Raw genomic sequence first — 13,554 nt, forward strand, 5'->3', positions numbered from 1 at the left:
GGCTTTTCATAAGCCTCTGATAACTTTAGATACACTTTAGGAAAAAGAAGAAATATCTTACTCACATTATGCTAAATTAACAGCAGCTATTTATCTCTCATGAACTTGTGTTGCATGAAACACTGCCCAGTATCTGATAAGCAACTGGATAGTAGAGGACTATGTGTTACTTATTACTGTGTCCTTCAGTGTCAAGCATAAAACAGTACACATTGTAGGAAATTGATACATATTTGATGAATTGGAACAATTCATTGCAAAAGTCCAGTTTGCAGATAAAAATTCAGTACATAAGGGCAAAAAAGGATTGACTTGGGGGAACAAAGCAACCTCAGTTCTTCTAATGTTCCTAACATTAAAACCACATAGATTTCTATTCAGAAGTATATTACCAAATCCAATTGGGTGTCATTTAAAGCTTGGGGGAAAAAATATGTACTAATAAAAAGTAATTTTAAATTTCTTATGTATTATTGTGTTTGATAGTTTTCTTTGGAGAGGTACCAAAGGTTCTTTTTTAACTGTCACGGAAAGAAAGTGTTGCATCACTAGTGGGGAGATGGGGATGGGCAGCAGAAGCTTCTCAGAGCACTTAATTATATCAGTCTAACTTACTGTCACCAGTGTCACATCCTGGATTAGTCATGAGATAAGTTTAAGAAGTGTCTAAAAATGGCAAATTATAACATAAAACTTAAATGTAAGTGCCGTTATCATTAAAGAAATGAATTAAAGAAAAAGCCTCATGACCTTTAAGCAAGTTCTGTAACAGACATCAGCTGTTTCATTTATAAAATGAGAAGAATGGATTGGATAATACTAAGGTCCCTTCCACACAGCTTGCTTAATGCTTTTTCAGGAACAAAAAGGTCTCGTGGCTGAGACAAGGAATTGACAAAAAACAGTTCCTATGAGAATAGTGAAAAGGATGATGATAGAAAAATACATAGTATCACCATTCTGTAGCTCTGTACCAGACCCTCTTGTTATTTACCTGATGTCATCCACAATTAGAGCATTTTGCCAGAGTTTGCCCTTAAAGGGGTTTACTGTGTTCTGGAAATGGACTACACAACAGTGTGGCAGTCAGGAGATTTTTGCTTCTGTCCTGGACCAACTTTCTGAGCTTCCTTTACTCTGCAAGCTGTTAGTCCGGGATTTAAATGTTGGCGTTCTCCACTATATTGTAATCTCTTACAGGGCAGGGATCACACCCCATTTAGGTCTGTATCCCATTCTACCTTGCATACTGCTTTGCAGATAGTCGGTACTCAATAAATGTCATTGGAATGATCTCTTTGTTAATGAAATAATAATGGAACTGAACTCTTTTTTTTTTTTTTCCCCTCTTTTATTTTCCTTTTTGGCCACTGTGTGTGGCTGGCGGAACTTCCTCGACCAGGGGTCAAACCCGTGCCCCCTGCAGTGGAAGCGCAGAATCTTAACCACTGTACCACCAGGGAAGCCCTTGTTTTTTTTTTGAAACCGAACTCTTAAATAGAGGTTCACATAAAGGAATATAATATTCAAATAGTACCTACCACCTAAAATGTATGCTTTTCCTTATGCTCATTAAACGTTTGACCCTTTCTTCAGAATCAGATCAGGTTCAGCCTTCTCCGTGAAGCACTAATTGGTTGTCACAGCCTTTGATGATGGCTTATTTTTTTGTACCACTCAGGTGGCTGAGCATATTGGGTCTCTATCACATTAGATTTTCAGTTTATCATAGGGAAGAGGAGTTCAATGTCTCCTTGTATCCTATAAACATGGCGCCTTCACAATTTAGCACCTAATTATTTAGGTGCTAAATAATTTCTTGATGATGATCTCAGTGATCGTAATGATCAATAATAAGTGATTTACTGTTGAGGGTTCAGATCAGTTGCTTATAGCAAACCCCAAATACTTCACTTACATGTTTTCTAGGAGGCAAGTGCTTTGGGAGTGACAGCTTTGCTCCTGTGTTCCTCAGTACAGGCCTCCCTTCCAAATCCCTGCACCCTGACTCAGCTTGTACCCAGCCATAGCCTTCTCTATATTTTATTGTCATAGTTTTTCTGGAAGCCAGGGGATTTGGAGAAAGATAAAATGTTAAAAAAAAAAGTCAAAATGTTTTTCCAAGGGTTAATCATGAACATACTGTACAAAGGGTAACAAAAGAATAGACATTATAGACACTGCAGTTCAGTATAATCTAATGGGATACTCTGGATACACACAATTGAAAATATGTAAGAATGTATAACATAGAAATACAAATGTATATATGATATATGAACAATTCTATCTCTATATCAGAGCCAGAAGTAATCAAAGAAGGCCTGAGGGAAGGAGAGAGGCAAGAAGAGGGGAGAAGGAAGGAAGGAAAGAAGGAAGGAAGGAAGGAAGGAAGGGGAGGTGAGATTAGATGAGATGAGAATGGGTCCTAGGAAGAAGGGATGGTGCTGTGTGAAGCTTTGGGGTGAGTGGGGATGATGTCTGTGTGGTATATTTAAACGACTGGGTTGCTGGAGTGGCGCTCACGTGCCGCAGCAGGTTAAGAGACTGGTAGAGTAAGGAGGAAGAGGTAAACTGAAAAGGGAGCAGAAGGCGCAGTGTAAATTATGGACAGTGTCTATGAGGAGCTGCTTACAGATGTGTGATGTATTCAAAACAGCACTTGAAAAAAAAAACAGCACTTGAGGAAGATGAATTGCACTATAACAATAATAGCTAACATTTATTGAACACTTACTATGTGCCAGATGCATATATGTAAGTGATTTATGTATTAGCCCATTTCATCTTACAACAGCCCTATGAGGAAGACACTGACATCTCTATTGTACAGGCAAGGAAACTGAGGCGAAGATCTGTTAAAGTGCTTCTGATATAGCAGACCTATAATGTGAACTTGGGCTGTCTGACTCTAAACCTGGTGTTCCTACCCCTATGTGACGTGGCCTCTCTTTTCATAGAGCTCTTTTTTTGTTGTTTTAATTTATTCATTTTATTTATTTTTGGCTGCATTGGGTCTTTGTTGCTGTGTGTGGCTTTCTCTAGTTGCTGCGAGTGGGGGCTACTCTTTGTTGCGGTGCACGGGCTTCTCATTGCAGTGGCTTCTCCTGTTGCGGAGCACGGGCTCTAGGCACGCGGGCTTCAGTAGTTGTGGCACGTGGGCTCAGTAGTTGTGGCCTATGGGCTTAGTTGCTCCGCGGCATGTGGGATCTTCCCGGACCAGGGCTCGAACCCGTGTCCCCTGCATTAGCAGGTGAATTCTTAACCACTGCGCCACCAGGGAAGCCCTCCATAGAGCTCTTTACCTACGTGATAGAGACCTAGGAGATTCTTGAGGAGGTTGTGGTAGTCTGAGGCATACAGTGATTAGACCCTGAGCATGGACTGTGATCACAGAAAAAAGTGAGGAAGGGATGAAATTCTCCCATTGGAGAATCAATCAGACTTGCTAGATATATTTGAAAATGCAGAAGAGAGAGATTAGGAAGGTAAGGATGTTTGTGTCTAGATGACTTAATTCCAAAAATATTTATTGAGCACTTACTATATGCCAGGAACTGTGTTCCATGCTGGGGCAGGAAGAGTGACCCAAGTAGGCCACGTCCCTGCATTTATGGAGCAAGATTGTGTTATTAGTTTAAAAAAAAACACACAGAAAAACAGTTATATGCATAGACTAAGTCTAGAAGGAATCCAGCAAACTGGTAACACTGGTTGTTTAGGAGGAGAAGAAGATGGAAACGGGCATGGGTAGAAGGGGAACCAGTGTTATGCCTACTGGATTTTAACACATCATGTGTAATCTATTCAAAAGTCATAATTGTTTTTTAAAAACTGAGATAATAAGACTGTGTACTAAGACATATATGTGTATGTGTGTGTGTTTGTGTATATTTGCCTCTGTATGCATAGACTTTCTGGCATTTCATAAGAAGAACTAGCAAAACTGGATGCTCTTGGAGAGGGGAATTGGGCAGGTGGGGAATAGAGGTAGGAGGGTGACCTTTCACTCTACACTCTTTTGTATCATTTGCACTTTTATGAATTCAGTTACTGAATACATTATATATATAAGTATTAATTTAAAAATTGAGGTTTGAAAATAGTAAGCAGAAACCTAGGAATAGAGGTTTTATATACAAAGAAAGTCGCTCAAATTTTTGACACGCTTTATAGACTAGCGAGCTTTCTCTAAGTTGTAACATTCAAAGAATGTTACAAACTTAACAGTCAAAGAAATAGTATGTGTGTGTGCATATTTGGTGCAGGGAAACAAGCAAAAACGTTGGTGTTTGTGAAAATAAGGGAACTGGAGTATTCTGGCCTTTGGCTAATGTAGGAAAAACTTCTCAGCAATCAAAATTCTCTAGATAAGGTTTCAAAAGACGCCTGAGGCAGTTTCACTTCATACAATAGACACACTGTTGAATAGGTTCAGCTGGTGGCCAACCTCCACCCAAGGCTTCAGGGGTTTTGTGCTTTCTTGTACAACTAACCCCAACAGAACAGCTTGTACTGGGCTTTTAATCTGAATTGATCCACTCAGTCCCAAACAAAGTTTAGATCATGAAACCCCTTATTCTTTCACAGAACTAGGAGGGCCAAATTTGGTGAAATCATGATTACAAAATTTAGTTTTGTTGCAGATATTTTAACTTTCAGAGTTTTAAACAGCTTTACTGAAGTATAATTGATGTACAAAAATTGCGCATGTTTTGGTATGGGTACAGCTATCACCACGGTCAAGATAACAGACATTTCCATCGCCTGTAAAAATTGTGCCTTTTTGTAATCCCTCCCTCCTGTCACTCCAGGCCCTCTCCCCTCCCTAGGCAACCACTGACGGCTTTCTATCACTATAGAATAGTTTGCATTTTCTAGAATTTTATATAAATGGAATCATTCAGTATGTACTCTTTTGTCTTCTTACACTCAGCATAATTATTTAGAGGTTTATCTATGTTGTAAGTACGAAGAATTTTTTTTCATTAAAATATTTGAGATTATAGGTCCACATACAGTTGTAAGAAATAATACAGGGGCTTCCCTGGTGGCGCAGTTGTTGAGAATCTGCCTGCTAATGCAGGGGACACGGGTTCGGGCCCTGGTCTGGGAGGATCCCACATGCCGCGGAGCAACTAGGCCCGTGAGCCACAACTACTGAGCCTGCGCATCTGGAGCCTGTGCTCCGCAACAAGAGAGGCCGCGATAGTGAGAGGCCCGCGCACCGCGATGAAGAGTGGCCCCTGCTTGCCACAACTAGAGAAAGCCCTCGCAAAGAAACGAAGACCCAACACAGCAAAAATAAATAAATAAACTAATAAACTCCTACCCCCAACATCTAAAAAAAAAAAACAGAAACCCCTTTGCTTGCAACTTCCCTGGTGGTCCAGTGGTTAAGACTCCTCGCTTCCACTGCAGGATGGGTTCAATCCCTGGTGGGGGAACTAAGATCTCATATGCTGCATGGCGCAGCCAAAAAAAAAAAAAAAAAGAAATACAATGAGATCTTGTATACTCTTTACCCAGTTTCCCCCAGTGGTAACATCTTATAAAACTATAGTACAATATGACAACCAGGATATTGGCATTGATACAATCTACTAATCTTATAGTCTTTTGTGTGGGTACATTTAGTTCTATAGTTTTTTTTAAATTTAAGAGTAATTTATTTGTTATTCATTCTTTTTTAATTTAATTTTTATTTTATATTGGAGTATAGTTGATTTACAATGTTGTGTTAGTTTTAGCAAAGTGATTCAATTATACATATATCCATTCTTTTTCAGATTCTTTTTGCATATAGGTTATTACAGAATATTGAGTTTCCTGTGCTGTGTAGTAGGTCCTTGTTGATTATCTGTTTTATATAAACTAGTGTGTATATGTTAATCTCAAACTCCTAATTTGTCCTCCCCCCCACACCAGTTCTATACAGTTTATCACAAGTAGGTTCATGTATCCACCACCCCCTTCAAGATACAGAAGAGTTTTATCACTGCAAAGTTCTCATTTTGCCCTCCTATAACCTCACCAACCTCCCAACCATACCCCTCACATCAGTTTATTCCTTTTCGTTGCTGAGTAGTATTCCATTGTGTGAATATACCATAATTTGTTTTTTCATTTACCTATTGCTGGACATTTGGGTTGTTTCCAGATTTTGACTGTTACAAATAAGGCTACTATAAACATTGCATTACATGTACAAGTCTTTGAATGAACATATGCTTTCACTTCTCTTGTGTAAATATATAAGAATGGAATGGCTGATTCATGTGGTAGTTGTATTCTTAACTTTTTAAGTAACTGACAAACTTTTTCAAAGTGATTGTACCCACTAGCAGTACATGGGAGTTCTAGTGGCTACACATTCTCTTCAACACTCCAACCTTTTTTAAAAATCAGCTTTGAGGGACTTCCCTGGTGGCGCAGTGGTTAAGAATCTGCCTGCCAATGCAGGGGACACGGGTTTGAACCCTGGTCCAGGAATATCCCATATGCCGCGGAGCAACTAAACCCGTGCGCCACAACTACTGAGCCTGCACTCTAGAGCCCGCGAGCCACAACTACTGAGCCTGCGCTCTAGAGCCTGTGAGCCACAACTACTGAGCCTGCGTGCCACAACTACTGAAGCCCACGTGCCTAGAGCCAGATTTCTGCAACAAGAGAAGCCACTGCGATCAGAAGCCCACGCACAGCAACAAAGAGTAGCCCCCTCTCGTTGCAACTAGAGAAAGCCCGTGTGCAGCAACGAAGACCCAACACAGCCAAAAATAAATAAATAAATAAATAAATAAACAAATGTATTTATAAAAAGAAATCAGCTTTGAGATATGATTCACATACCATACAATTCACCCATTTATTTAAAGTATACAATTACAGTGTCTTTAGTGTATTTACAGAGCTGTGCATCTGTCACCACAGTCAATTTTAGAACATTTTCATCATCCCCCAAAGAAACCCCACATCACAGCGAGGTCACTGCTCCTCATTCGCTCCCCAGCCCTCAACACCAGTCGTATGCAACCACTAATCTACGTTCTGTCTGTGTGGATTTGCCTATTCTGGACATTTTACGTAAGTGGAATCGTACAATATGTGGACTTCTGTGACTGGCATCTTACACACATTAGTGTTTTCAAGGTTCATTCATGTTGCAGCATGTATCCGTACTTCATTCCCGTTTATTCCATTGTGTGGTTATACCAGAAACCCACCCACTAGTGTATGGACATTTGTGTTAATTCTACACTGCAGCCTTTTATTTTTAAATTTTTAAATTATTATTATTTTTTTTTGCTTTTTAAAAATTTATTTTATTTATTTATTTTTGGCTGCGTTGGGTCTTCGTTGCTGCACGCATGCTTTCTCTAGTTGCAGCGAGCGGGGGCTACTCTTTGTTGTGGTGCACGGGCTTCTAATTGCGGAGCACAAGCTCTAGACATGTAGGCTTCAGTAGTTGTGGCATGTGGGCTCAGTAGTTGTGGCTCGCGGGCTTTAGAGTGCAGGCTTCAGTAGTTGTAGCGCACAGGCTTAGTTGCTCCACGGCATGTGGGATCTTCCCAGATCGGGGCTCAGACCTATGTATCCTGCATTGGCAGGTGGATTCTTAACCACTGCGCCACCAGGGAAGCCCTACACTGCAGCCTTTTAAATTGAAGCCATTTTTGTAGGTATGTAGTGACACCTCATTGTGATTTTTAGTTTGCGTTTTCCTAATGATTAATGATACTCTATGTCTGAAAAAGTCTTTATTTCATTTGGTTTTTGAAAGGTATTTTCAAAATACTGTGTAGAGAATTCTAGGTTTAGAAGTTTTTCTTTCATGCCTTTGAAAACGTTCCGGCTTGCACTGACAAGATATTTGTTCCCATCTTTAGCTTTGTTCCTCTGTAGGTAATGTATCTCTTTTTTCCCTTGGCTGTTTTTAAGATCTTTTTTAATCACTGATTTTAAGCAATTTGATGTTTCTTCATGTTTCCTGTGTTTGGGGGTTATTAAAATTCTTGGAACTGTGAGATTTTAGTTTTTATGACACTTGGGAAACTTCTAGCCAGTCTTCCTTCAAATATCTTCGCCCTTCAGGAACTCCAATTACATGTACATTTGGCCTCTTGGAGTTGTCCTATGGCTCACTGATGCCATCTCTTTCTTCTAGTCTTTTTTGTTCCATTTTGGATCTTTTCTATTGCTATGTCTTCAAAATTTGATCATCTGAATTACTTCTAGGTCCATTTTGATTGATTTTTTCTCCTCAGTATGGTTGTATTTTCCTGCTTCTTTGCATGCCTGGTAATGTATTGGATGATAGCATTTCTTGAGCTTTGTTCTGGGACCCAGTTATCAATACTTAGAAGCAATTAGATCCCTTTGGTTCTTGCTTTGCAGGAAGCACTTGGTCAAGGGCTCACTATGGAAGCAAAAGCCTTCAGCCTATCCAATGTCCTGTGAAGTACATAGTTTTTTACTTGTTTCAGGTGAGAGGGTAAATCCTTTCCTTGTTAGTCCATCTTGGCCAGAAGCATAAGTTTATCTCCAACTTTTACAGAAATAATATTATGGGTTTATAATACCATAGTTAATTTATAATTTACATAGGCAAAATGGCAGAGATGGTACCCTAGGCAACTTTATTAATGCTCAAAAATTAATGAACTCTTAGGTGTAAGACATGATTGGCAATAAAAGATGGGAGGGAATTCTGGGGAAGAGTAACATTCCTTTCTACTTCATGTTACATCTCAAACTCAGCTTCTCTTCCTAAAATTTACCTACTGTATACCTGCTTACCTCAAAGCCTACGTCACTTTCTGCTAAGTGACAATAATCCTGGCTATTATTGATGAAAGTTGGGTTATTTCTGGCAGTTTTGTTCCTTCCTTCCTCTGTTATTTCTTAAATGCCTACTATGTGCCAGGGAAATAGTTCTAGGTGCTTGGTACATTAGCTCTTACTATGTTAAATAGCCCCAAATTTAGCAGCTTAAAACAATAAACTTTCAATAAGTCTGAAATCTGGGAGCAGCTTAATTGGTTCTGGGTCAGGGTTTCCTGAGGTTGTAGAAAAGATGTTGTTGACCAGGACTGCAGTTATCTAACGGCTTGACTGGGTCTAGAGGATTTATTTCCAAGATGCCTTTTATGACCTTTCTTTGGAAGCCATACTCTATAATTTCTGCGTTATCATACTGGCTACTTAAATCAGCCCTATCAATGTGAGAATAACTGGGGGCCATCTTGGAAGGTGGCCTCCACACTTGAGAAAGAGAAACAAAACAGACAGAACTCCCTGCCCTCAAAGTTTACATCCTAGTAGAAGCAGCTGGACAATAAATAATAACATGATAAATTACTCAGCAACTAATGGAAAAAAACTATTTAATAAAGATGAAGTGGTATTAGGATTGCTTTGGGGTCAGTTTGCAATTCTAAAATAAGATGTTCACAGTAGGTCGTACTGATATATTTAAACAAAGACTTTGGGTGGGGAGGGAGTGAGCTATGTAGGTATCTAAAGGAAGAGCATTCTAGGGCACAGTGCAAAGGTCCTGAGACAGAACCATGCCTGATGTGTTCTAGGAGCAGCAAGGAGCCAGCATACCTGGAGTGGAGTGTGCAAGTACAGTAGATGAGGTTAGAGATGAGGGAATAAAACTGAGTGAAATGGGGAACTATTGGAAGATTCTGAGCAGAGGGTTTTATACTTTTTTCATTCCCTCTTACTATGTCTTGCACTTCTGTTCAGTAAGTATTTGTGGACTGATTTCAATGGGAGCCATATGTGAAAATGCTGACTTAAGAGTTACATACTAATAGTGACGACTGCCCGATAGTCCTAGGGCAGCCAGAAGGGGAGTTTTCTTTTTGTTTGTTTGTTTTTTGTTTTGTTTTTAACATCTTTATTGGGGCATAATTGCTTTAAAATGGTGTATTAGTTTCTGCTTTATAACAAAGTGAATCAGGGGAGTTGTTTTGAGGCAGATAAAACATAGTGGAACCTTCAGGCTACACCACGTAGCTAAAAATAATTTAGAAATACCATTAAGATAATTTACATACTTAAAAAAAGGTCTTCAGTCCCATTGTCTCATTCTTTTGAATGGAAATAAAGGCGGCTTCCCTTTGTCTACTCTGACAACACATGATAGCGTTTTATACTATGACCACAAGCAGTGCATCACAAATATAGTGTCACTGAGTCACAATGTAGTGTTTTTAAAAGGAGAGTACAATGTTAAGATCTGATAATTTAATAAGAAAGAATCTGATCAAATTTCCTTCCAGGGCATAGAACAGTTAGCTACTAGATTAGTGACTTATTGGTCATAATTGTCAGGTGCAAGAAAGGTTAGACTGTGAAGCAACCACTTTAATTAGGTTCTACAATGATAATTATTTTAAATGTGATGACCTGCTTCTCAGCTGTAAGAACTTTATGTTCTATAGGAAGTGAGTGTTGTTACACTTGCTTATGTGTATTTTAATAACATGTTTTATAAATGCCTAATAAATAAAATCTTCAAAAAATTACTCAGAATTATTCTGCCTTAGCATAGAGTTCATCTCCTCAGGACAGGCGGTACCAGAACTTCAGTGTTTTTTGAACATCATGATGAATGAGTGAGCTGTGTGGTGGGTTAGCATCTGCCCCCAAATGCATTTGGATCCCTGTTTTATCAGGTGGCACGGCTTCCAGAAAGATGGGAAAATGACACTCGTGTCATGTCTCCCCTCCCGTTCCCCAGTTTCTACATTCTAAAGTACAGAGCTTTATCAGCGCTACAAAACGTCTGCTGACTCCTGTCAGTCCCCAACTGTTACCAGCTTGCAACCAGATAAGTACAGAAACTGAGGGCAAGCGTTTAAGAGCTTTTATAATACTTGGCAGAGTAATTCTGTCGGTTGAACTTTTAAAAATCAGGCTGTATCTTTTTAAAAATTCATTTTCATAGTTATTGACTTACAGCAGTTTACACAGTCATCCGTCCATGACAGATTGGAAACAAAAACTGGTCCTTCATGTCAAAAATGTTAACACTGTTCTAGGTGACCCTTTAGCCCAAATACCAACAGAAAAAAAGGCCTAGTGATTCCTGCATCAATCCAGCCTTGTCTTTTTGAATGTGTGAATTCCATTGGCCTGTCTCTGAACCCACCTGGCCTTACTGCAACCTTGGCCTCCATCCTATATTTGCATCTGGGCTGAAACACAATATACTCAGCCCAGCATGTCTTCACAGGGCTGTGCCTGCCCAGAGGGAGCTGTCTTCTAAATTCATACTACTGTCCCTGCATGGTATAGAGTATGGTAGGTGGCTCAAGGGGAGGTGTGAGCAACAGCAGGAACTTTTCTGTTAGATACTCTTATTTACTATAGCTCCGTAACTTACTTTTCTCACTTAACATGTTACAAAATTGTTATCATGCCAACATAGACCTGTAAGTTTTGATAGCTTCAACACATTTCAATGGACGATTATTTAACCAGTTCCCTACAGGCCCACAGGCCTGTTAAGCAATTCTTTCAAATTATAAGTAAATAAATTGAAGAAGTTTGCATAAAAGTTTATTCTTTATGAAAGTGCCCATAATCTCACAATCTCAGCAGAGCAAATCTGGGCTCCTTTATCCACCTTTTGGCTCATTAAACTCAACATGTCCAAAAACAGACCTGTTATCTCCTACCCCAGTCCTCTTCCCTTTCCCGAACTGTCAGTAGAGCCAAGCTAGAGAACACTAGGTCTTCTACTTACCTCTTTAGTGTCTCATGTTTATCATTTTCTGTTGCAGTGACTTCACTGCATTAGTGGTAACATTTCTTACCTCTCCTCTTGAAGGAGTCTAACTGGTCTCCTGACATCCAGTTTTTTCTCTCCCCCCTTGGCCGCACTGTGCGGCTTGCAGGATCTCAGTTCCTTGACCAGGATTGAACCTGGGTCGCGGCAGTGAAAGCCCGGAATCCTAACCACTAGGCCACCAGGGAACTCCCCAGCCTAACTTTCTGCAATCCATTTTGAAGCTCCCTCCAGGATTTTTTGCCCCCAAGTTAAGTTTCTTCAAAAAATTTTCCTTATGATACAGAACTCTTTAGCTGAGAACAATTTCTAGAGTCAGCTATGAGCCGCCAGTAGCCAGTACTGGGGTGGGGGTGGGGGGCAAGCCAAGGGGGAAATGAAATCCAAATTTAGCACCAAAGTACCCACTGGCAATCTTTCCACCATCTTAATCACTTTCCCTCCTCCCTCCACACTCAGTCCCTCCACCTAAATGGAGATTCTTGCTATTTCTATAGCAAGCAATTCACCTGGAACTCTTTCAGAAAAGATCTGCTTAGAAGGCTACATCCTTGCTTGTTACTTAGTATATTCCCACAGCTCTTAGCTCAAAGATGACCTTCTTCCATTAAATCTTTCCTAACCTCCCTGGGTAAGAGGCTCTTGCAGCACGTCACTATCAGATCACTGTTTTGTTTTTAAATACAGCAGGTTCTTATTAGTTATCTATTTTATACATATCAGTGTATACGTGTCAATCCCAATCTCCCAGTTCATCCCACCCCCCCCATCCCGCTTTCCCCCCTTGGTGTCCATACGTTTGTTCTCTACATCAGATCACCTTTTATAATCTACTTCCTCTACTAGAATGAGATCCTAGGAGGGACAGTGATTACGTCTTACTCACTTCTATATTCTCAGCATCTAGCACTATGTTCTGCATTTAATTCACACCCAGTATTTTTAACCGACTATTCATGTAGTTTTACCTAGTTATTATAGTGAGCACATTTCCTTTAAAATTTTAATGTACTTGCATAGACATTATGACCAGATTAACTGGGACCCTAATTTTTTCCATCTAGGTTGTTTCTACAAGTGACTTCGTATATGGCTATCTACCTACATATTCCCTCAAGTTAAAAATGCACTGCCAGATCATCCTTCCTAGGAACTATTTTCCAGGGTACCATCATTGAATTGGTATGTATTTCCATAAAAGCTTCACCAGCATTAGATTTCATTATTTTTCCTTATTTTGCAGGCTTTTAATCCTTGCAAAATATTGAGGGCTGGTTGGGGAAAATGTTGACTGGGAGATACCATGAGCCTGTGTGGAGCATCAGGGTAAAGGACATCACAGGGTTAATGAAGGCGGCCAACTTCCAGGGTTCCACTCAACCTTACTACTAAAATGCTAAAACTGAAGTCAGAAGAAGCAAATGTACTATCAAGGATGGGGAACGAATTCTTCAATTGTAAATAAAGTAGGTGAAATAACTGAATCCCCAAGTTTTAGGTAGCTATAAAAGGGAGACTTATTTGGAAAAGGTTTAGCTGAGACTGCACAGTGATTAAGAAAATGAGCCAGTTTTGAATCTAGACATTTCTACTTGTGCAACCTTGGGCAAGTTACTTTAAACAGGACAGTTTGGGGGATGTTTCAGTCTTAAGTTTCCATTAACTAAATCCTCCTCCCCAAGGACAGGAATAGTATGTTATCAGAATAGAGGAGACAAACCATATGGTCATTTCAGTGGATGCAAAAAGTGGGT

Source organism: Pseudorca crassidens, chromosome 13 (genome assembly GCF_039906515.1).
Source record: "Pseudorca crassidens isolate mPseCra1 chromosome 13, mPseCra1.hap1, whole genome shotgun sequence".
NCBI lineage: Eukaryota > Metazoa > Chordata > Mammalia > Artiodactyla > Delphinidae > Pseudorca > Pseudorca crassidens.